Below are 27,009 nucleotides of genomic sequence, written 5' to 3'. Positions count from 1 at the left end.
TTTTAGCATATTTACAGAGTTGTCTTTATTTATTGATGGATATTTGGGTTCTTCTCATTCTGAGTATTATGAATAACACTGCTATGAATATTCACATACAAGTTCTTGTGTGGACATAACCCCTTTCTCTAGGATATTTACCTTGGAGTGGAATTTCTATTTATTATGGTAATTATATGTTTAATCTTTTGAAAAACTCCCTGGAAAATTTTAGATGATCATCATTAATGCTGATGATTCATATTTCTCCACATTCTTGCCAACACCTGTTATCACCTGTCTTTTTGATTCTAGCTACTCTAGTGTGTGACATTGTATCTGATTGTGGTTTTGATTTACATTTTCCTAAAAAACAGTGATGTTGACCATCTTTCAAGGATTTATTGGCTATTTATATATATATATATTTTTTTTTGAGAAATGTAGTTAGATTAAAATTCTACTTTCATTTCTTTTTTGAGTGTTTATCTAATTTTTATTTGAGTAGTAGGCATTGTTTACATATTCTGGTCACCAGTACATTATCAGACATATGATTTGCTTTAATTTTATGGATTGTCTTTTTTTCAGATTATTTTTAAAGAGCTGTTTAATTCATAGCAAATTTGATGGGAAGATACAGAGATTTTCCATATACCTCTGGAATTAGACAAATGTATAATGAAATGTATTCATTATTATAGTATTACACAAGTATTTTCTTTGCCCTAAAAATACTCTGCGTTCTGCCTATTTTTATTTTTCACCACCCAAACTCCTAGCAACCACTATTTTTTTTTTCTATCTCCACAGTTTAACCTTCTCCAGAATGTAATTTGGTTGGAATCTTATGACTTCTTTCACTTAGTAGTATGTGTTTAAGGATACTCTATGTCTTTTCATGACTTGATAGCACATTTATTTTTATCACTGAATAATATTTCATTGTCTGGAAGTATCACTATTTATTCATTCACCTTCTGAAGCACATCTTGATTAGTTCTAGATTTTGGCAATAATAAATAAAGCATCTGTAGACATAAGTATGCAGAGTTTTGTGTAGACAAACATTTTCAGCTTCTCTGGGTAAATATCAAGGAGTGCAATTGCTAGATCATATGGTAGGAGTATCTTTAGTTTTGTAAGAAATTGTTAAACTATCTTCTAAAGTGGATATACCATTTTGCATTTCCACTAGCAATGTCTGAGAGTTCCTGTTGTTTCACATTCTCATCAACATTTGATGTCATTAGTCTTCTGGATTTTGACCAATCTAATTGCAATGTAGTGGTACCTCATTGTTGTCTCAATTTATATTTCCCTAATGACATGAGATATGGAACATCTTTTCATCTTTTTTACCATTTCTATATTTTCTTTTGGTGAGGTGTATTTTAAGGTCTTTGGACCATTTTTTTTTTTTCAGGTCGTTTGTTTTCTTATTGTTGAGTTTGAGTCCTTTATATTTTTGCATAACAGTCCTTTAGAAAATTTTTTTTGCAAATACTTTTTCCCAATCTGTGCCTTGTCATCTCATTCTCTTGATATCTTTCATAGAGTAGAAGTATTTAATTTTATTGAAGCCCAAAATATCATTTTTTTTTGTAATGAATTGTGCCTTTGGTGTTGTATCTAAAAAGTCATTGTCATGCTCAGATAATCTAAGTTTTCTCCTATGTTTTCTTCTAGAAGTTTAGTTTTGCATTTTACATTTAAGTGTATAAACCATTTTGAGTTATTTATTATGAAGGGTAAAAGGTCTATGTCTTGATCCATTTTTTTTGTGTGTGTGGATATCCAGTCATTCCAGTATCATTTATTTAAAGGACTATCTTTGTTCCATTGTATTGTCTTGGCTCTTTTGTCAAAGATTAGCTTACTAAAGTATGTCATTCTATTTTTGTGCTCTCTATTCTATTTCATTGATATTTTTATATTCTTTTGCCAAAACTACACTGTAGTTTTGATTACTGTAGTTTTATAGTAAGTCTTGAAGTCAGGTAGTGTCAGTTGATTACTGTAGTTTTATAGTAAGTCTTGAAGTCAGGTAGTGTCTTTGTTCTCCATCAATTTTGTGTTAGCTATTATGGATTTTTGCCTCTCCATATAAACTTTATAATCAGTTTAATATCCACAGAATAATTTTCTGGAATTTTGATTTTGATGTTGAATGTATAGTTCAAGTAGAGAAGAACTAACTTCTTGGTAATATTACTTCTTCCTATCCATGAACATGGAATATCTCTCCATTTATTTTGTTGTTTTTCAATTTTATTTGAGTTTAGTAGTATTCCTCATATGGACCTTGGACATATATTGTCAGATTTATACCTTAGTATTTCCTTTTTGTAATGCTAATGTAAATGGTTTTATGTTTTTCATTTCAAAATCCATTGTTCATTACTGGTACATATGAAAGTAATTGACTCTTATATATTAACCTTATATCCTGCAACCTTTTTATAATAATAGCTTACTGGTTCTAAGATTTTCTTGCCAATTTTTTAAAAAATTTTCTACATAGATGGTATTTTCATCTTTAAACAAAGACAATTTCATTTTTTCTTTGCAGTCTGTATAACTTATTTCTTTTTTTAAATCTTATTTTAATAGCTAGAACTTCCAGTATGATGGTGAAAAGGAGTAGTGAGTGAAAACATCTATGCCTTGTCTAGTCTAAGTGGAAAAGCTTCAAGTTTCTCACTGTTAAGTATGATGTTAACTAAAGGTTTTTCACATATGTTCTTTATCAAATTGATGAAGTTCCCATCTATTCCTAGTTTACTGAGTTTTTATTATATATGGGCGTTGGATTTTGTCAATGCTTTTCTTCATCCGTTGATATGATCATGTGATATTTCTTTCCTAGTTGATGTGGTAGATTAGATTAATTGATTTTTGAATATTGAACCAGTCTTGACTACCTAGGATAAACCTCACTTGGTTATGGTCTATAATTCTTTTTATATATTGCTGAATTCAATATTTTGTTAAGGGTTTTTATTTATGTGTTCATGAGAAATATTAGTCTATAGTTTTCCACTAATGACCTTGTTTGGTTTTGATAACAAAGTAATGTTTATCTTATAGAATAAGTTAGGAAGTATTATTTCTGCTTGTATTCTCTGAAAGAGATTTTAAAGAATTGGTATAATTTCTTCTTTAAATGTTTGGTAGAATTCACAAATGAACCCATCTGGGCCTACTGCTTTCTGTTGTGGAAGGTTATTAATTATTATTTTAATTTCTTTAATACATATAAACCTATTCAGATTGTCAATTTTATCTTTTACAAGTTTTGGCAAATTGTGTATTTCAAGGATTGAGGCATATCATCTAGGTTATCAAAATTTGTAGGCATGGAACTTTTCATAGTATTTCTTTATTATCCATTTAATGTCTATAGAATCCGTAGTAATATTCCTCTTTCATTTCTTATTATAGTATTTGTGTCCTCTTTCTATCTCTTAGCCAGCTAAGTTAATTGTATTAACCTTTTTAGAAAATAACAGCTTTTGGTTTCTTTGATTTTCTCTGTTGATTTCCTATTTTCAATTTCACTTAGTCCTGCTTTAATTATTTCTATCCTTTTACTCTGCAGCATGACATCTTTATTATATGTTCCAGCTATAGCTCTTCCATTCAAATTTAGAAACCATCATTTCATTAAGTTATTCCTTCATCTTTTCCCAGGTAGTTTAGGTAGTTTGAAATTGGCTTAATTTGTACAAGTTGTTATGAAATTATTTATACACAATTTGAGAGTTTATAAAACCCCCAGAATTATAGTTTAGATATATGTGAATTCTGAAAATGAAATGAAACATTTAACACAATATTTTTTTTTTTCTGTAAAAAATTCTACACACATGCAAATAATCAAAACATAATCTTTTCTTGTTTGGAAAATTTCCTATGCATATTCAATTTTTTTAAGTCAAAAATATATTAACATATCCACTGTTAAGGTAACTGTGTCTCACCTAGTGTTCAATTTCTGCAACTCCTCACCTACAAATTCAAAATTGCTATTAAGATCAAGGTTAAAAAAAACTGTTTTTTAGAAATTTATAGTCACAAAAATCAGAAAATGAAAAGAATGTACCTAATATCAAAATTAATATAAAAATACCCACATGCTATTTAAATATGTAAAACAGAACTATCATTTTTTACTTCAAATGCAAATTTCTGCACCCCTTATATCAACATTTCAAGGAAGCATATATGTCACTTGAATATGCAGAAGGACACTGTATCATGAACAGACTAGTCAAATCTAGGGCTTAATTATAATTCATAAAGACTATAGGGCAAATGGTTTATTCAAAACATCCCTTTACTTACTAAAAATAATTAAAGTAGGAAAGGATTTTTTTTTCTTTTTAAATGGAAGATGTGGTCTTATACCCATAAGCTCTATTCTATAGAATAAAGTGAATTTAACATTTCATTTAAGATTGTCAGCATTACCAAATGTTTAGAAACAAATTTGTCAACTTTACAAATGTGCTCTCATACTTCTAAAATTGTCCTCTATATTGAGTCATAGTCAAAATTCAAAGTATAGACTAATCCTCAGAAAAATTGGAATATACATGTTGAGTTTAGTTTGGGTATCATCAATATCATCTTCATCATCTCTAATATCATCAAACTGGATTTCATCATTATCTCCAAGACCAAGTGTATCAGTTTCACTGAATTTAGCATACTCTGGAAGCTCACCGTATGTCTCTAGACTTCTAGCTTCATCTGCATAGAATTTTAAAAATTACATCAGCTTTGTTATCCTGGTAATCTGTAGACCAACCAATATAATGTCAAAGGTATTTTTCCGAACCTTTTTCCCCTTAATTTTCTTCTGATGTAACATAACTTCTTTACATCATTAAAACATATTGCTTCTAATCATCCTTTCCCCAACATTTTCAAATTCATTCTCATTCTTCTGTGTCTGTTTTTACCTCCTTTCCTTTATTCTTGGGCTTGGAGGGAACTGTGGCGTTGAAGTATTTCTGACTCTTATCCAGGTGGCAGGGACTCCTCCAAGAGACTCAAAGGGCTGCATGGAATGTAGCAGTGAGGGGAAGCCACGCCAGCAAGCACCCGAGGGTTTTGAAACCCAGTTTTTCTGAGATTCAATTGTACCCATTATTATTGTTCCAATGTTTTTGGGTTTAATTTAGCCTTTTTTTTCAGTATTCTAATGTAGAAATTTAGATATTTCTTTTTTCCTAAAATATTAATTCAACGGTATAAATTTCCCTCTATGTACTCTTTCACTGTATCCCACAGATTTTGATAAGTTGTGTTGTCATTTTTATTTAGTTCGAAATAGTTTTATAATTTTCTTGAGATTACTTCTTTGTCCCAGGTTTTATTTAGAAGTGTGTTGTTTAATCTCCATGTATTTTGGGATTTTTTTCAGTTATCTTTCTGTTAGTGATTTCTAATTTAATTCCATTGTGGTTCAAGAGTAGATATTGGATGATTTCTATACTTCTAAATTTGCAAAGATGTGTTTTATGGTTTATAATGTGACCCATCTTAGCAAATGTACCATGTGAGCTTGAAAAAAAAGTGTATTTTGCTGTTGTATAAAGTAGTCTAGGGAATCCATTATATCTAGTTGATTGATGATGTTGTCGAGTGCACTGCTTCCTTGCTGATTACTGTCTATTTCTGATAGGTGTTGGAGTCTTTGACTATAATATTGGAGTCATCTATTTCTCATTGCAATTCTATTAGTTTTTACTTCATGTATTTTGTTACTCTGTAGTTGCTTGTATACATATCAAAATGTGTTATGTCTTCTTGGAGACTTATACCTTTATTATTAAGTAATACTTTTCTTTAACCCTCAGACCTTTCATTACTTTGAAGTCTGCTTTGTGGTTTTAATTGAACATTTTCTGTATTTCCATTTGCTCTTTTTTCTTAATGTATTTGTTATATGTGTTTTTACTTTTATTTAGTGGTTCCACTAGAGGTGGGAATATACATTTATCACTAATCCAAGGCCACTTCCAAATAACACGACAAAATTTCATGGGTAATGGGGATAATTTATAATCGCAGGCTAAGCCAAATACCTTATTTCTGTCTCTCGTAATATTGCTATCATTTAGTTTGCTTATATATAAGCATACATAAGCATATGTACATATACAATATATACATAAGCATACATGATCAATTGTTGGTCTTATTATTTTGAACAATCTGTTAACTGTTAGATTAATTAAGAATTTAAAAAATAAGTTTTTATTTTACCTTCGTGAATACTTTCTTCAGTATTCTTCTTTACTTTATATAGATATGAGTTTCTGATCTGTATTGTTTCTTCTCTGTAAGAGCTTTTCCCCCCTAGCTCTATTGAGATATATTTAACATATAACATTGTGTGAGTTTAAGGTGTGCAGTGTGTTGATTTAATATATAGTGAGTAATTAATTACCACAAAAAAGTTTAGTTAACATATTCGTCACATGCATCACCTCATGTAGATTACCCTTTTGTTTTTATGATGAGTATGTTTAAGATCTACTCTCTTAGTAACTTTTAAGTATACAATACAACATCATTAGCACTAGTTATCATGCTGTACATTAGGTCCCCAGAACTCACTCACTTTATAACTGGGAAATTGTACCTTTGCTCATTTTCATGCATTTTCCCTCCACAAAATCCTCTGGCAATTCACTCTGTTTCTATGTGGGTTTTTTTTTTTTTTTTTTTAACATTCCACATGTGAGAATGTACAGTATTTGTATTTGTCTGACTTATTTCACTTAGCACAATGCCACCAAGGGTTATCCATGTTGCTGTAAATGGCAAAATTTATTTCTTTTTATGGCCGAATTATATATATGTACATATATATATAAATATGTATTATATATACACATATATTTTGCATATCCATTGTGTGTGTGTGTGTGTGTGTGTGTATTACATTTTCTTTATCCATTCATCCATTGACAGACAGGTTATTTCTATGTCTTGGCTATTATAAATAATACTACAATGAACATTAGGGGTGGGGGTTGTACAGATATCTCTTTGAGGGGGTGATTTCATTTTCTCTAGATACATACCCAGAAGTAGGATTGTTTGATCATATGACAGTTCTGTTTTTAGTTTTTTGAAGAACCTGCATCATGTTTTCTATAGTGGCTGCACCAATTTACATTTGTGCCAACAGTTAATGAGAGTTCCCTTTTCTCCACATCCTTGTCAACACTTGCTATCTTCTGCATTTTTGATAACAGCCATTCTAACAGATGTGAGATGATATCTCATTGTAGTTTTGATTTGTAATTCTCTAGTTATTAGTAATGTTGATCATCTTTACCTGTACTTGTTGGCAATTTGAATATCTCCTTTGGAAAAATGTCTATTCATGTCCTTTACCAATTTAAAATTGGATTATTTTGTTGTTATTGAGGTGTATGATTTTCTTATATATTTTAGATATTAACTCATTATTAGGTATGATCTGAAAATATTTTCTTCCACTCCATACATTGTCTTTTCATTTTGTTGATCATTTCTTTTGCTGTTCAGAAGCTTTTTAGTTTGACATAGTCCCACTTGATTTTTGCTTTTGTTGCTTGGGCTAGGGGCCATACAAAAAATCATTACCAGGACCAATGTCAGGTAGTTTTCTCTATATGTTTTCTTCTGAGAGTTTTATACTTTCAGGTCTTACATTTAGATCTTTAATCTATTTTGAGTTAATTTCGTGAGATAAAGTTCTAGTTTTTTTTTTTTTAACATGTGAATATCTAATTTTTCCAATGCTATTTATTAGACTGTCTTTCTCATGTAATATTGTTGGTTTCCTTGTCAAATTATAGTTGATCACATATGTATGAATTTATTTCTGGGCTCTCATTTTTGTTTCATTGGTCTTTATATGTTTTATCATGCTACCATACTATTTTGATTACTGTAGCTTGTAGCTTCACAGTATAATTTGAAATCAGGAGGTGTAACACAAGCTTTTTTTTTTTCCTTCTTCAGGATTACTTTGGCTATTCAAGGTCTTTTGTGGTTCCAAACTAATTTTAAGATTGTTCTTTCATTTTTTGTTTAAAAATGCCATTGGACTTTTTTCTATAGGGATTGTGTTAAATTTGTATATGACTTTGAATAGTATGTGTCCATGACATTTTAACAATATTAATTCTATGATTCATGAACATGGATATCTTTCAATTTATTTGTGTCTTCCTCAATTTCTTTTATCGATGTCTTACAGTTTTTAGTGTACAGCTCTTTGACCTCGATTACATTTATTTCTAAGTATTTTATTGTTTTCAATTCCATTGTCAATGGGATTTTCTAATTTCTTTTTCAGATAGTGTGTTGTTAGTATTTAGAAATGCAACTGATTTTTTATGTTGATTTTATATCCTGAAACTTTACTTAATTTGTTTATTATTTCTAACAATTTTCAAGTGGAGTCTTTAGGAGAGTCTATATAAAAAATCATATAATCTGCAAACAGATCATTTTACTTCATTCTTTCCAATTTGAATGCTATTTATATACTTATTATTTATTATTTATGTATTTGCCTATTTATCTATTTATCTGTATAACTATTTACATTGTCTGATTGCTCTGGCTAGAACTTCCAGAATAACATTAATTAGGAGTGGTAAGAGGAATGGGCACCCTTGTCTTGTTCCTGATCTTAGGTACAAATCTTTCAGCATCTCACCATTGGGTATGATATTAGCTGTGGCTTGTCAAATCTAGTCTTTATTATATTGCAGGAGAGTCCCTTTATACTCAATTTGTTGAGAATTTTTATCATGAAAAGTATATCGATTTTTGTCAATTCCTTTTTGTGCACTTATTGAGATGATCATACAATTTTTATATTTCATTCTATTAATATGATATATCACATTGATTGGTTTCCATATGTTGAACATACTTACATCCCAGGGATAAATCCCACTTGATCATGGCATATGATCCTTTGAATGTACTGCATATATCAATTTGTCAGTATTTCGTTGGATACTTTTACATGTTTTCATCAGGGATATTGGCGTGTAGTTTTCTTGTATCTTTATCTGGTTTTGGTATCAGATTAATGATGGCACCCTAAAATCAGTTTGAAGTGTTTCCTTTTCTTCAGTTTGGAAGAGGTTGAAAAGAATTGGCATTAATATTTTTTAAAGTTTTATAGAATTCACCAGTGAAAGCATCTGGTCCTGGGCTTTTCTTTGTTGAGAAGTTTTTTATTTGAGTCGATCTCCTTTCTTGTTATTGGTCTATTCAGATATTCTATTTATTCATGATTCAGTCTTGGTAAATTATACATTTTGCATTTATAGGTCAGGTGTTTTATTCCTCTTTCTTCATTTAAGTCTTTCATCTTCGATTTGTTATAGTTTGAAAATGATATGCCTAAGTGTAGTTTTGTTTAACATTTATCCTGCTTAGTGCTCTGTGCTTCCTGAATCTGTTATTGATGTCAGACATTAATTTGGGAGAAATTCTCAGTCATTATCATTTCAAATATTTTTTCTGTTATTTCTCTTCTCCTTCTGGCCTTCCTGCTATACTACATATTACACCCTTTGTAGTTATTCCACAATCCTTGGATATTCTTTACAGTTTTTTTTTTCTTTTTGTGCATTTTATTGCTATTTCTCTAGCAGAGAGATTCTTTCCTTAGCTGTGTTCATTATACAAATAAGCCCATCAAAGGCAATCTTTTTCTGTTTCAGTTTTTTTATCTGTAATATTTCCTTTTCTCCCCTTAGGATTTCCATCTCTCTTCTTATACTGACCATCTGTTCTTGCATGCTATTTACTTTATTCACTACAACTCTTGGCATATTATTCACAGTTGTTTTAAATCCCGGGTTATAATTCCAACGTCCTTGCATGTCTGGTTCTCACACTTGCTCTGTCTTCAAATTGTGGTTTTTAATTTTTGGTATGCTTTATAATGTTTTTTCTTGGTAGCCAGACATGATATACTAGGTAAAAAGAGCTGCTATAAATAGGCTTTAATAATATAATGGTGAAACGTACGAGGGTGACCTTCACAAGAGTTTCTCAGGTTTTTTCTCTCCCCTTACCTGGGGACAGGTGGCTATAGTGGGTTGAGTTGGGTGTTTCTTTCCTCCAGGTCAGTTAATCTCTGATAATAGCCCAATAGATTAGGCTCTAGTTAATTAGATTCCTCTGAAGGAAGACCTTGTTAAGAATAACAGAATTTTCTGGGATATTTCAAAATGGATTCCTTTCCTCTTCCTCTACATGAAGCAGGAAGGGATTTTTCTCTCATGTACTGTGAGAATTTGGTCGAGTTCCTGGAAGTAAATTTCACAGAATTGTGGAGACTGGGTTCCCTTGGAGCTTTTAACTCTCAGACTTGTTCACAAAGCCTTCACAAGCAATTTGTCAATTACATTTCAGGTTTTCCTACACTGTTCTCTCTGTTTCTGTTGCTGAATCTCTGCTCCTTCAGTAAGCTGTGACTCCTTTTATTTGCCTCTCTCTCTAATATATGGGACAGCAATTTGACTTGTGTTCTTTCCTCTCTTATGGATTCAAGAAGAGTTGTTGGGTATTTTAGTCTGTTCAACATTTTACTTATTGTTAGGGTGGAGGGGACACTTCTAAACTCCTTACATGTGGAACTGGAAATCCTAATTGTCTGGATTGCCTTTTCATTTTTTTTGTTGGTGTCCTTTGAAGCACAAAAGATATTTAATTTTGATGAAGCTCAATTTATCTATTTTATTGTTATTTTCACTTAAGTTTTGGGTGTCATACTAAGAAATTATTGTCTAACTCAAGATAATTGAGATTTGTTGCTATGTTTCCTTCTAAGAGTTATAGTTTTAGCTCTTACAACAAAGCCTGTGATCTATTCTTAATCAATTTTTAAATATGCTATGACACTTGTACTCAACTTTCTTTTTTTGGAACGTGGTCATCTAGTTCTTCCAGGACTTTTTTTCTTTTAATCTAGTTATGTTAATATATCTTTAGTTTATCCCATGAAACAAACATACTTACTTAGAAATAGCCCAACCAAAAAAAAAAAATTTAAATGAAATGGGGAATTAAGTTTTACCTTAGGTATTAAATTAATTACATTTTATTGCCTGAGTATTCTCAACAGTGGGTATGTTCTGCTTTTTTTGAAATAAGTGTGATAAGAGCTGAAATTTAGTTTAGGGTTTATGGCATGCTTTGTTTATAAGTCAATTAAGTTTTGGTTAGATGTAAGCACAAGTTGTTACTATGGAATCTGACATGAAGCTACTATTACTAATAAAAAATTATTTTCTCACTTGTTTTCTCTAGGCATATATTTTTATCAGGAGCCTTATAGGTGTGGGTATGTGTGGCTAGTCAAGGGCAAGGTTTAGACATTTTTGGATTCCATAACCAATAAGACATTTTATATCTATTTTCAATTTAATTCCTATCGTTCTGTCTATATGAAAACATACATTTTTATGGAGATAAAGCAAGTGCATAGGAGAAGATTATTACCGAAATATGCAGCACAATTACAGAAATAAACAGTGGGGTAGATTGCAATAAGACATTACTTATATATACAAATAGCTGGAGTTACAAAAAGGAAAAATAAAAAAACTATATTTATAAGCAAGTCATAAATATAGTTTTTCAGAACACTTTGGTTGCTTCTCCATATTGAACACAATATAAACTACTATGCTAATTGGTGTGGGATTTGACAAAAGCACTGTCTTTCTGAGGTAAAAGATCTTATCTTGATTCCTGGCTCCTCTCCTAACTATATGTATGATGAAAACTATATTAATCTCTGTACCTCAGTTTTCTCACAAGTAAAATCAAAATATAATACCTATATTTTATAAATTGATTTTGTAAATACTATAACATTTCGGTATAATGATATGTGAAATTGATAGTAAAATGCCTGATGCAAACCTCATATATTTAATGTGCTCAACTCACTTTCTCTTTTAAACTCTGTATTCTTATTTTTCTAATACTTTTCAATCATGATCTGAATATGTGTTATTTTATTTTATTTTTTATTTTATTTTATTTTATTTTATTATTTTATTTTTGTTAGTTTCAGGCATACAGCACAATGGTTAGGCATTTATATAATTTATGAAGTTAGGCCCCTGATTAGTCTAGTACCTGTCTAGCACTATATATATCCATTACAATATTATTGACTTTATTCCCTATGTTGTACTCCAGATCCCCGTGACTGTTTTGCAACTATTAATTTATTGTCTGTCTCTTTCCTCTAAGATGTAAGGACTATTAAAGCAAAAAACTTTTCTGTTTTGTTCATTTCCATGACCTAGTATTTAGAATCATGTGTGGAATATACTGAGAATACAATACATATTAGTTGAGTAAATGGATAAGTGATAGTTGTTAGTAATATACACCATTAATATAATTTAAATACTTTGGAATTTGAGATGATACCTGCATATAACCTTCTATTTACTTACTTTGCTTTGTCAGTGAAAGTAAACACTTGCACTTGACTAATGAAAAATAGCATTTATCTTATTTTCAAAACCAAGTCATTAGAATGAGACAAAGCTAGAATTGCACTGACATAAATTCAGCATTGTAAAGGTAGTAACAACTCAGTGAAAATTGATGTAATTACTATTGTTAATAATTAGCATGGTGTTATGGGTTGAATTGTGTCTCCCCCAAAAGATATGGTGAAATTTGAAGCTGTAACATTAGGACCTAGTAGAGATCGAAAGCTTAACCCTGGGCCACCAATTTACCATGCAAACTGTGTGCTCATCATAAATTGCACATGCACAGCAGCACTCCATCATCAGATAGAAGAAGTACATATTTATGAGATCAGGCTTGAACAGATATTGAAGGCACAGATAAGTTATATAAAGAAGTGACTCAAAATGCCTGTGGTTTTCACTCCTACTATATTACCTTCTATCTCCCAGCCCATACCTATAGACTCCTAGAGAATTCTTATCAGTTAACTGAGAAAGAGAAATCTTGGGTTGGGTTTATTGATGATTCTGTACAATGTACAGACACCACTTGAAAGTGGACAGCTCCATCACTACAGGCCAATTCTGTGACATTCCCGAAGGCCAGTGATGAAAGGAAATTTTCCTCGTGGGCTGAGGGCTCAGACAATGTTCTGGAGTGCAGAGAGGCACAGCAGCAAGCCACAATGAATTGGGTCAGGGCTTGACATTAAATGAAGACTGCCTGCTAGGTTTTGGAATTGCTTTGAATCCATGACCCCTTTTTCCTTTCAATTTCACCCTTTTGGAAAGGGAATATCTATCCTATGCCTGTTCTAACATTAGATTCTGAAAGCAGATAACTTGTCTGGTTTCACAGGTTTACAGATATAGAGATCATTTTGCTACAAGATGTATCATACCCCAAATCTCATATATAACTGATTTATATAATGAGATTTTGGATTTTCAGTTGATAATATTTTTTTACTTAGAGGTGATGCTGGAATGGTTAGGACTTTGGGTCATGTTGGGGTGGGGTAAATGTATTTTGCAGGTGAGAAAGACTTAAATTGTAGGGAGCCAAAGGTGGGATGTTATAGGTTAAATTGTATCCCCCTCCCCACCCCCAGAAAATATATTGACATCTTAATCCCCAGTCCTTCAGAGTGTGGCATTACTTGAAAATAGAATCATTTCTAATAAAATTAGTTAAGGTGACATTATGCTGAAGTAGTGTAGAACCTTAATTCAATATGATGAGTGTTTTTATAAGAGGAGGACAGACATAGGAGGGAAGAATGCTAGGTAAATATGAAGTTAGAGATAGGACATATGCTGCTATAAGTCAAAGAACACTTAAAGCTACCAGAGTTAAAATAGACAAGGAAAGATCTTTCTCTATAGGCTTCAGAGAGATCATGGCCCTGCCAATACCTTAACTTTGGACTTCTGGCCTCCAGCTAATTTGTTGTATGTGGTTATGGCATCCCTAGGAAACTAATACATACGCTTTAGGTAGATATAACACTTTGTATTGGATGAAATGTTGAATTCTAATGTTTAATTCTGCATTTATCTAATTAATTCCCACAAAAGCATCATAATGAATTATTGTCATATACAAAAATAAAAATTATTCAGTCCAGAGAATCCCAGTGATCTTCTTGAGAACTAAAACTTTATTCTTCTGCCTTCAATTTATAAATGGAATTAATAAGTATATTTTAAGTTAAAAGATTTCCCGAGAGATTGGAATCATCTGAAAAAAATTCATGTGCATGCTAGTTTTTCAGGTGGATGCAGTTGATGAGGGATGCTATAAAAAGAGAAGACAAAAAAGAAATAAAGTAGATTAGATCAAAAAGAAAAGTCAAGACTTGTATCTCTACCATAATTCCTGTCCTTATATTAAGGAATATAATGGGAATATCACCCTGTGTCTCTAGTCAACAGTGTGTAAAAGTATTTTTCACTAAGAGTACACTTTGGTAGCCCTAAATTTAATATGCATAAAATAGATATTATAGTTTTCACCAATGTTTCCCTAAAAATTACTCTTTGATGTTCTTGATTATGTTGATATTCTAGTTCTCAATCTTAGTAGTATGCCCTAAGGTTGTAAATTTCATAGAAAATGTGTGGAGAAGGATGATATATTAGAAAAAAGAGAGAGCTGAAGTACTTCACAGATTCTATTATTGTGAAAAACTTTGCTGTTTAGTTTCTTACAAAATATTGCTTAAATCCAAACATGCCAAAGCATTAAAGAAAACCTAAACTTATAATTATCTGTTATTATCTACAAAAAGAATGGGGAGCAAAGTGAGGGGTCAAGAGTTAAGTGGTTTATCTGAATTACAAAGTTCTAAAACAGAACAATAAACAGGTATAAAAATTCACATTCTGAAACTTATAGTCATAGTTAGAAATTATTGGACCTTTCTACCAATGACGAATTTTCTTTCAAGCAGTAGAACAGACAACTTTTTTGGTAAGAACTGTAAGAGTCTGGGGTTTTACCTTACATAGAAGATAGATCATTTCCCTACTACTGTTTTCATGGAACCTGGCAGAAGACACATGGGTCCTGGATGAAAGACAAAGAGTTTTATTACTCAGAGCAATAGCAGTAGCCAGAAATTCCTGTTGGTTTGTGTTGGTTCCCATGCTTCCTCTAACCCACAAGAGGATGAAGAGGGCCTATTATGATGCTTACACACTTGGGAGACTGTATGACTTGAAGGAACTTTTGAACTGGGAGGATTTAACACTTTTATAGGGAGCAAAAACAAGCCTATTCTTTGGTGGTAGTGAGGGATATTTCCTCACTCCTTAAGGTGCTTGCTGAGAACTGACCCAGGGAAAGGGCAGCCAGGCCTTACATTCTTGGTATACCCAGCAAAAACTTGCAAGGGTATTCAAGGTCCACAGTAGACCACCCTTCCCAGACTATCCACTTCTCTGCCCTAAAAATTCTTGATAGAATTTGAATTTTCCACATGAATATCCACTCTTTGTGTCATAGCACGTTGCTGTTACCTTATTTCTGCATACTTCATAACTACAATAGCCACCTAAATAACTATCTTAAACTAGTTTATCACATTACCATCCTGTTTAAGAATCTTCAGTGACTATTAGCTACTGGATAAAGTCCAGATTGTTTAGTTGGTTTTATCTAAACTTACTCTCGTTAACAAATGTGCCACTCATATTCAACCTGAGCTAAACTTTTCATTTGTTCTGTGTATCAGGCTTTTTGCTTTAAAATTGAGAGAATTGAATTACATAAAATGATCTGTAAAGGTGTCTTTTTCTTATGCTTCTAATTTTAAACACGAATATATAAACATACTTATTTTCATTGTCTTTGTTAGGTAATTGTTAAGGGTTGATGCATATAGGCAAGAACAGGTCTTATTTGTTCACTTAGAAACATGCCTTTTACAGATACTCTGGCTTATCTAAGAGAAATACCTCTAACTTCTGTTGAATAGCCCCCATGTACTATTCAACATACCACAATGAGTTTGAAAATCACCTTTTTACATCAGAGATAAATTATTTGAATTCTCATAAATCACTTTTCAAAGTAAGTGATTTATAGAAATAGATTTATCAGCAAACTATATTTTCCTACTACAACTGTTTTTAATTACTCAATATATAGGACTTAAAACTAAAACTTACATTAAAATTGCATTGAAACTTAATTTCATTAGCTCTTAGTCATGCAGAAACAGTCATCTCTTTTAGCTTTGTGATTCTAGAAGGAAGAAAGTTTTCAAGTTTTCTTCCCTAGCTCCAGGACAGTTAACTTCAGCCAAGACACCTACCCAACAAAGCCCATGTCTAGTAACTGGATCTCCAAAGATCTCAGCAGATATTTTCATCTTCTGTCAACTTCTGGACATAGGTCTATTTTTACCTGACTCACTATTAATGCGTCTGCTTCTGTTTTAAGCCTGTACATGCCTCTCCAATCTTAAATTGCCATGAGCTTTCTGACTGATAATTGTCATCACACTTTGTGCTTATAATTCAGACAAGCCTAACTCAACTATCTTCTGTTCCACACTAAAATGAAGTATAGAATATAGATTGAATGTTTTGTTGAAAAGTATTTCACTACAAAAGAAATACTTTATACTTTTTCCTTTGTTTCATATTTATACAATTACCCCCATGATAGCAACCTTAAATTTTACTTTTAGGAATTTTTTTTTTTTTGATAAATTAACACAAGTAATATTGCTGTTTGTTCTAACTAAAGCAATCTTCCTTCTCTGTGTACTCTAATCCTTTTAAACCTCTAAAGCCATTTTAAATCCATCAACTTCCCAAATAACTCTAGGCCACATTGATCTCCTTGTCTTAACCTTACAAATCACTTACTAGTTGTGCTATGAATGTTGATACTGCATTATATTCAATTTAGTACTATTTAATACTAGTGTAATCTTTTTCTGTTTCCTGAATTTGCTGCCAGAGGGAAAGGAAGTAACAGAGGTAACTTTCTTGTTAAGAAAGGTAAGTAAGCAGATAATGTTGATGCCAACTATAAATATTTTCCTTAACACAATGCACTTAAAAACTATGAAACCCAGTATACATTAGACATTGAATAAAATTGTGTCCAGTGAGATACCAATAATTCATATGTAAATGTGGGGATTATATAAATGCCTAAATCCTCGAATTATGTTTTCTTTATCCTCCTTATGACACATGTTAAAATACATTCATTGTGAAGGGAGAGGTAGATGGAATAAAGGGGGTCAAATATATGGTAGTTAAAGGAAACTGAACTTTGGGTGGTAATCACATAATAGAATATATAGATGCCAATTTAAAATGTACACTTGAAAATTATATAATTGTATTAACCAATGTTACCCCAATAAATTTAATTTAGTAAAAAAGTGAAAAAAATACATATATATCAGTTCTCTTTCTCTTTGGTTACTGTGAAAAGAAGGTAAAGAATATTTCACTTAGGTTTTATATTAAAAAAATAGATGATTTTATGCTGAATTTCTGATTCTTAAAGTGTTTACAAATCTATTATGTCATCTGTAATTTGTTGCAATAAAAGGTAAATATTGATTTAAAATTATCTGTTGAAATTTTAAATTTTTATCTGCAAATTTGTATCTGGTTATTTAAACACAGAAATACTGTATAATACTAATACATATATGTATTTAAGTTTTCTTATTCTGTCAATACTGTTAGAATTAAGCCAATGGTCTTGTTAGTAAGCTATGATCATAATTAGGTCTCATTTTGAAAACTGCTTACATGGAGACATTAAATATCATATTTATTAGATTCTGATTTCAGTAAAGGAAATTAACCACAAACATACTAAACATTGTTGAGAAGAAATTCTGATTATCATTAATAGTTATAGGCACACAAATCACTAAAGAAGGTGCGGGTTTGGGATTGATAGGAAACTATGCAGAAAAGTTCAGTTGAATCTGACATGTTGTAAGAAAATGAGAAATGTCTTTCCAGGGTCTTAGGCAATTTTCTTTCCTATGAAAACAATGTTCTTTTTCTCTTCTTTAAAGGAGATAATTGGTTTCAGTATTTATTTCTCTAGAAGGGTTAAGAGAGAAATTCTCCAGAAGAATAATCCTCCAGTTTCTTGATAGATGCTTTCTCTTTTGTGCAATTTCAAAGCTCTACACAGTTGCAAAAGTTGAGGTGGGCTTAAAGAGTGACCATTTCTAGGGAGCTTATTAGGGTTATGGAGGCATTATGTTATTCTATATTGCCTTTGCTTTCTGAAGTTAGTTTAGAATTTATTGTCACCTAACACATAGACTGACTTATTCTTTATGTGTTAAATAATATTTGAATTGAATATCATAAAAGGAGTATCTCTGTTCTTTTTCATGATATTTACTAGAGATACAATATGTATCATTAGAGAGACAGAGAGAGAGAGAGAGAGATTAAGTAAAATAGGGCATGAAGCCTCTTCTATTAGAAATTCAACATGAAAAAAAAAGTTATTATTGGTTTCAGAAGACCAAGATATTTGTATGGGATTAGAATTAGTCATTTCCTGCTTTGTAAAAGTACTTGGAGTGGATTACTTGATATATATTTAGGTCAGGAAACACAATAGTTTTAGAATTTATTATCCTAGGTAATATGCTGCTTAGTTTTTCACATCTGGATATTTACCTAAAGTTATAACAAACTTTATTTCAGATAATATTAGTAATATATCAGATTTTTGGTGACAGCCTGCATTTCTACTTCCAAGAAATAAAAGATTTAAGGCTATTCTCAGGGATTTTTGTTGTCATTTTTTTTTGTTTGTTTGTTAACTGAGCTAAGGTACTTCTTTCGGCAGGCAAATAAAATTTCTAGTAGTTAGAAAGATACTTCTCGATGAAATTTCTCACAATATTAAAGGTTCTCAACAAGAGAGACATGTATACGTCATCTCCTTTTAACATTTGTGGTAATAAATTCCCTATTATTAGCTGGTCACGTTATCTTCTGAAATAAAAGTTGCTGTTCTATTTTCCCACTGCTTCGCAATTGTAGCCACAAAACAAATTCTTACATTAAAATGTAAGCAGAAATGTAACGTGGCATTAAGGAAAGTTTTTCGTTTTTCTTTGAAAGCAAGGAAAAACTTTTTTTTTTTCGTTACATGATATAACGATGAGGTCTACTAATATGAGGTAGAAGACCCAGGCTGAAGATAGAATGGAGACACTAACACGGTTAAGGAGAATATATGGAGCACCCACACCAACCATGAGCCACTGACCTCTGGATCTCTTTACTCTTTAATGTGAGAGATTAAGTAAATTGGAATCTCGCTTAAATCCTTTACCAAAAGGTTTTCTTTTGTATGCAGCCAAACATAATCTTAATTGAGCAGTATCTATATTGTATCTATGGAGCACAAAATGTACTTCTTTCTCCTGGATACCCAAGGCAGATTTTTATATGTAAGAGTGACCTCGCTTCATTACCTTAATTCCCTAACTCATCAATTGATTTCAAATTTGTAACATAGTAACATAGTATTGTCTGCCTTACAGTTTTCTGAGTCTGAGATTTATAGAAATGGAGACATTGCAAATAATGGCAAAAAAAAAAAAAAATCTAAGCATTTGCCCAAGTCAGAGTAAGAAAATGAAAGACAGTAAAATAACTCCCATTTTAGAATGTAAAGGTAATGATTTTGAAAAGCTACAGGAGGTAGAGGAATATTACCAAGTTGATTAAAGCTTTATATATCTATCTATAAATTCCTGGAGAATTTTCTTTTTGAATTAGTTTTGGGAAGAAATTATATAAATACCTTTAAGTATATGTTTGCTTAAAATCTTGTCAAAGATGTAGATTTTGTACTTATTTAGTAATCTTTGGTGTCATAATGTTTAATGTTCATGAACTTTACTACGTAGTCCTTTAAAATAAGGAACTGATACATATTGAGAACTATGTATCAGGTAGGCAATGTAGGTCATATAATTTAATAGTAACCATTTAATATAATTCCAGACTCAAATATTTTATTTGTTTAGGATCTCAGAACCAAGAAGAGAAAGAGCCAGGATTTAATCCATAGGCACACACTTTCCATTCTATTGCAACGACTTTATAGTTTAATTTTGTTAGCAAATAAAAAGGATTATTTAGTGATTGATTTACTGAGAATACTGACATCCCTCCCTTACATATTACTACTGCTGAAATATTGTTTGGGCCTCTCAGTCAAATAGACAAGTCAGTACACTGATCTAGTAGAAACCTGTGCCCACTGCAGATGGAATAAACAATAACTTTTTTCCCCTAAACACCCTAAACACTAAAATCAACCTTTTAAGAGCTGAACTTGCAAACCTAAAAATATAAAGTGATGACAGTATTATCATAGATTGCTTAGAAACTTGAAGGAATCTTCTTAAGTGTGAAGCCTAGTGTTTGTTTTGACAGAGAGCTGATAATTTCTTCTCACTAATTTATTTTTTCTAAGCAAATCTATTTGCCCAAGAAATGATTCCCAATAAGCTACAATATTTAATTTAAAAAAGCAAAGTAATATAACAACTATGGTAAGTAACAACTATATATAAGAGAAGTATGTGGCTATACATTATCTATCATTCATTTATATTCCATAGTTCAGTGGTTTGCAAACATTAGAGTGCTTTAAAATTACCTGAGGATATTTTTTTAAACTATATATTCCTGTACCCCTCTCTCAAAGATTTTATTACAGTAAGTGTATTGTGTGAATCAGGAATATACATACCTGACAGACACATCTGAAAATGGCCTAGGGAATGCATTTGGAGAATCACTGAGTCAGTCTGTGTTTATTCATTTGTGCCATAGTACAGTATACAATAAATTATAGATCTAAATGAAATCAATGAGTATGCAAATCACCAATGAAAAAACAACTTAGTAGAATGTTAGAAACTCATTTGAATGTGTAGAATCTGAGATTTTCCCTACTTCTAAGCTAACAGAATAACCTGCCATATTTTCATGGATGCTGGCAGAAGACACGATCTCCTGGGTCAGAGACAAAGTATTTCTCACTCCCCAGCAAGCAGTGTGAGATTCATATTCATACCAGTTCTCTTTATACTCCCCAGATCTTACCGGGATGACAAGAAACACACAGGTAAATGATGCACATGTAGGAAACCCCAACCTTTTATAAAGGGGCTGCACAAAAACCTGCGCAAACCTTGCCCTGCAGGGAGATATGTGAGTATCTGATAAATCTGCCTTTTATCCTTGTCTGGAGGGAGACAGTTTCTCTAACTCTGTTTAACCTGTAAATGTCCTTGAAAACTTACTCTGGAAAAAAATAAAAACAACTTTCATTGTTTTAGCTTATAAGACATGCAGAAACATGAGAGGCTGATGGAGAATTGTCCGAACAATGCATTTTCCATTTTAATTGGCTATTTTAAAAGATATAACACAGGGATCTCACTATCCCATTTCATCCTTAATGTGACTTGTTCATTTTTGCCTCTTTCTCAAAAACAGATATGAAGATTTCTCATCATCACCTCACTAGATTTCCTGAATGAGGCTGGGTAGCCGTGGCTTGCAGTTCAGTTGTCGTCCAATCCAGGGCACTTTAATATGCAGTTCAACTTTTCTCCTTTTGGATAACTTGCCAAAGTATGTGTGGAAGCTGTATTTAGTGAGGTAAAGCCCTCTCTGGTTTTTCTTCTCCTAGAAAATAACTTCTTTATCCCTTCACCAAAAAGAAAAGAAAATTTAGTTATCTCATCTCCACACAGTATAATTTTACTATAGAAATCGAAGACCCTTAAACACATGCTAGAGTCTTAGAAAATTTTTCTCAACTTCCTTAAAACTGGGAGGCCTCAATCTCCCAACCTCTGTAGATACATTTTGATTTAAGACTTCTAATACTGAAAAGATATAGAGGAAAAAACCCTAATATTTAGATCTTCCCATGAAACCCACCTAAATAATCATGTCCTGATACAAATATGTAACATTTATATATGTATTTATGTATGTACATATGTATGTTTGTATGTACATGTGTATGTATGTTCGCATGTATGCATATGTATGTGTGTATTTTTTGCTTCAGACATAAGGTCCAATCCAAAGCCAAAATATTAGAAAGATGAACTCAGAAAATGCTGGGAAGTTAGTACCTAGTACTGATTATATTTTCATTTGATGTTACGTTCTTCATTAATACAGAATTTTCCTTGTTAATAGTTAGGATTGTTATTTACTGGGAACCTTCCATTGTGTAGACCTGATTGGTGGTGAGATTAAGCTTTATATTTAGAATACACCTGGCAAAAGGCACTACATTAAGCAACACAGTGGTTAAAGTACCTAACCTCAAAAAGGGTATAGCTTACGTGAGAAAACTATTTTATACAAAACTGTAAGGAAGAGTAAAAAGTCAAGCCTGACTAGAGAGTGTTTTAATTTCCTGTTGTTGCAGCAACAAGTTACCACAGTGTAGGGCCTTAAAACAACTCACATTCTCTTTCAGTTCTGGAGGTCAAAAATCTAAAATCAGATAACATTGGGCTAAACTCAGGGTGTTAACAGTTGCTCTTCTCTCTGGGGTCTCTAGGGAGGAAGTCATTTCTTATATTTTCTAGGTTGTGGGGCTGCCTACATTCTTTGTCTTATGGCCTCTTTTCTCAACATTTGCATTACTCCAACTTTTGCTGCCATGGTCACATCTCCTTCTCTATGGTTCTTTTGCTTCCATCTCTTGCCTTATGTGGACCCTTGTGATTACATTAGTCTTAAACAAATAATCCAAGATAATTTCCCCATCTCAAGTTTATTAATTACATCAGCCAAGTCCCTTTTGCCATATGGGGTAATATAGTCACTGATTTTGGGGATTAATGTATAGATCTATTGGGTTGAGCATTATTTTACCTAACACATAAAAGACATATCTTTGTAGTCATTAAGAATAAAAATCCTATAACTTTAATTACATACTTGATTTGATATTTAATGCAAAGTTTATTATCATTCTTATAAATGATTTGAGGAAATTATTTGTATATTATTTTTTTTCTAAAATACTATTAGATTTGAAGGCAGAGACAGAATCAGAGGGAAATCTGTGCTTTCTTAAATCCTTTCATGAAACTGAACTACTAATCCACTTAAAAAGAGAACTTCCTAAACATTTTTATATACTCGAGTGAAAAATTCTGTTAATGAAACAGTAGTTGATCTTAAAATAGTCCAATAGGAGAGTTTTCTGAACTTGCTGACTACTTATTGATTCTTTAGCTTGTTCGCTAATATTCTGTTCACAAGTTCGGTATCCAAAGCTTGAGTGTGATGATGACAGCCCATTCCAAAACTTGATAATAATTTCAGAGGGAGAGAGAAGCAGGTGAGCTTCCTATCACAGTTTGGTAATGTTTTGACACTGAATGTCTACCCTGAAATCAAAAGACTGGAAAGAGTATACCCTTGAAGCTTCATTCTGGTGTCACAATGTGATTCAAAGTAATCTTAATGAATATTCATGTTTTTTTGTGTTTGAGATGCTGTCATGATCCCATCAGTTATTAAGCAAAGACAACACAATGTTGTTTTGATGATTCTTGTTTTATTATTTCTATTAACTGTTGTAATGTAGACTTGAGCATCAAAACTCTATTTCTTAACTAAAGCTAATTTATTATTTTAATGACATTGTAGAATACTATATAATTTATAAAAATAAAGGAAAAATATAGGAAAGTGTATTGACAAAGCACCCACTCCTTCCAGCTTTAAAATCTTAACTTCTACTTCCCACAAAAAATGGAATAATAGAGATGGGATTCACCCTTCTGCCTGAAATAGTCAAAAGACAGACAAAATATATAAAACAATTGTTTCTTAAGACATCAGCAAATAAAGAACAGTGATTGAGCTTTACTTCATTGAGAGTGTTTTCAGGCCACAATCCAGAGATGGGGTACTCAGGCATAGCCTGAGTCAGAACAATTCTTTAAGGCAATAGAGCTGAAAGTCCAGGAAGACCATGGTGGCTCAAGTTTGAAAAACAGTACAATATAGGAAGGAGCTGAACAGAGAGAGAATTCCAGAGATCTACAGAACGTCCTCCTCAAGTATTCCATTCAGTACTGATCATACATATCTATATGAAGAAATTACCTGAAGCTGGGCAAAGAAACATTCAAAGAGATTAAGAGTATCATTCCCTGACAAAGGAGTAAAAGAGCAATTAGGGGGATCGTTTTATAAACTATATAAATGTCTAACCAATGTACTGTATACTTGAAACTAATAATAAAATAAAATAAAATAAAATAAAAAAGTATCATTCCCTGATGCTCGTATAGGGAATCGTGTTTATTCTTGCCAGGAATACTGGAAAGATTCAGGGAAATTAAGTAGGGTACATAAAAGAATAATGTCTCAGTAGAGGGGAATAATAACCCTCATCTGAGCACTGTTCCAGTCTTAATAAATTTTAAAAGCCAGAATGAAAGAATCAAACTATTTACAGAAACACAACTTCATCCCAGAACCTAGCTTAAAATATTTATAGGCATATAAAATGTCTACCCTCCACAAAAAGAAAAATATCCACTATTATTAAAAGTAAACACTTAATTATAGAAATATAAAATATCCATTACCATAAAAAAGTAGAATATTTAGTACCAAGTAAAAATCACTAGACATGTGAAGAAGCAATCAATAGATACGGACCTAGGCAGGACAAAGTTGTTAGATTTAGCAAAGAAATTCCAACAGTTATAACTATTTTATATGTCCAAAAAGTTAAGCAAAGACTTGAAAGATTTATTTTTTTAAAAATCACATTTCTATATTTGAAAACTAAAATATCTGACATAAAAATATACTAGAAGGGTTTAATGGCAGATTAGAAACTGCAGGAAATTAGTGAATTTAAAGACATAAGAATAGAAATTTTACTGAAAGAAAAACAGAGTAACAAAAATAGTAATAGAGAACAGAATGCCAGTTAACAGTGGGAAAATTTCAGGTTACATAATTTAAATGTAATGGCAGTCCCCAAGTTAGAGAAGGGGAGAAGACTGAAAAAATATTTAAAGAAATAATAACTAAAAATTTTTCAAATTTAATGAAAATCATAAATTCATGCATAATATAATCTCAATGTGCTCCAAATAAAAAAGTTAAAAAAAAAAAACTATACCAAGGCATATCATAATCAAAATGCTTAAAACCAGAGATAAAGAGAAACCTTATAGGCAGTTGGAGAAAAGGCACATTATAAACAAAGAAACAATAATAGGGATGATGACATGAGAGAAGGGAGTGGAATAGTATCTTTAAAGTTATGGGGAAAAAAATTTGTCAAAACAATTATTTACTCAGTCAAAGTTTCTTTCAATAAGAAGAGGGAATAAAGACTTTTCAACCTGCAAAATACAGAAGAATTTATTACCATTAAACCCCTACTACAAAAAATTTTGAAGGAATGTCCTTCAGGCAGCAAGGAAATGTTACCAGATGGAAATATAGATCTACACAAAGTAATGATGAGAACTGGAGTTGGTACTTTCATGGGCGATTATGTAAGATTTGTTTCTTATTTATTTAAATATTGTAAAATTCCCTCAAATGTTCAAGTAACCCAGAGGCAGGGGGGAACTAGAAAAACCAAAAGAGAACAAGCAAGAAATGAAAAATAAAATGGCAGTTAACTTTAATATAGTAATATTAAATATAATTTGTTTAAATAATTAAAATGGAGATTAATACAGTGGATAAAATAAAAATAAGATCCAACTATGTGCCATCTACAGGAGACCGAGTTCAAAGAGTGATACAGATAAGCTGAAAATGAAAGGATGGAAAAAGATATATTATGCAAATATTAACTAAAGGAAAGTAGGGATAGCTATAGTAATATCAGATTAAGTAGATTAAAAGGCAAATGCAGTTGATTCTTGAACAACATGGGAGTTATGGATGTTGACCCCACAGTCAAAGATCCTTGTATAACTTTTGACTCTCTAAAAACTTAGTTTTCCCTCAGTATCTGTGGGAAATTGGTTCCAGGATCCTCACAGATACCAAAATCCACAGATGTATAAATCCCATATATAAAGTGGCATCAAGTTGGTCCTCCAAATCCACAGACTCTCAAGCACTATCAAAAACAGTACAGATGTTTATTGAAAATAATCCACATATAATTGGTCCCACACAGTTAGAATCCTTGTTTTACAAGTGTCAATAGTACTAGAGACCAAGACATATATAAAATAAATGTCAATCATCCAGGAGACAGAGCAATCCTGTGTTTTAATGCCAAAGAATAGAGCTTCAAAATATGATAAAATAAACTGACAGAAGTGACAGAAAAAAGACAAATATACAATTATAGAGACTCCATCACTTTCATGCTAATTGATAAAGCAAGTAAACAGAAAATAAGCAAGAATATAAAATAATTCAGTAACACCATCAACAAACAGGATCTAATCCTCCATTACAGAATATTCACCCCCAATAGCAGCAGAGTACACATAATTTTCAAGCACCCATAGAACTCGTACCAAAATAGACCATATTCTGCTCATAAAATAAACTCCCAACAAACAATGTAAAATACTCGAAATCATAGTATAAGTGGTGTTTGACCGCAATCGAATCAAATTAGTAATCTGTAAAAGATGATAACAGAAAAATCTCTCTGTACTTGGAAACTAAATAATTTGTGACAATAAATTTTAAATAAATTAAAAAAAACTTCAAACTCATGCCAAGTATATGACACATGGTATTAAAACAAAAATCAGTAACAAAATAAGAGAAAGATCTCTAGAGTATTCCTAAATATATGGAAATGAAATAACATAGTTCTAAATAAAACATAGGTCAAAGAAATCAAATGGAGAATCAAAGTATTTCTGACTACATAAAAATGAAAACAAGATATTCTAAATTTTAAGTTATCACCAAAGCAGTAGTTAGA

General features: G+C 31.6%; 1 long non-coding RNA gene across 1 annotated transcript in view; it reads left to right on the top strand.

The window, feature by feature from the left end:
• The window catches only part of LOC118601776, a 201,575-nt gene that overhangs the window by 141,137 nt on the left and 33,429 nt on the right, over positions 1-27,009 (top strand). Inside the window, exon 2 of the long non-coding RNA XR_004950598.1 lies at positions 21,540-21,704. This is a non-coding gene — a long non-coding RNA (uncharacterized LOC118601776). The remainder of the gene's footprint in view (positions 1-21,539; positions 21,705-27,009) is intronic.

The sequence above is a fragment of the Rousettus aegyptiacus genome, unplaced genomic scaffold, assembly GCF_014176215.1.
Source record: "Rousettus aegyptiacus isolate mRouAeg1 unplaced genomic scaffold, mRouAeg1.p scaffold_m13_p_4, whole genome shotgun sequence".
Classification (NCBI taxonomy): domain Eukaryota; kingdom Metazoa; phylum Chordata; class Mammalia; order Chiroptera; family Pteropodidae; genus Rousettus; species Rousettus aegyptiacus.
The sequence above is the reverse complement of the archived record's forward strand: the minus strand, read 5'-3'. Positions and strand labels throughout refer to the sequence as shown.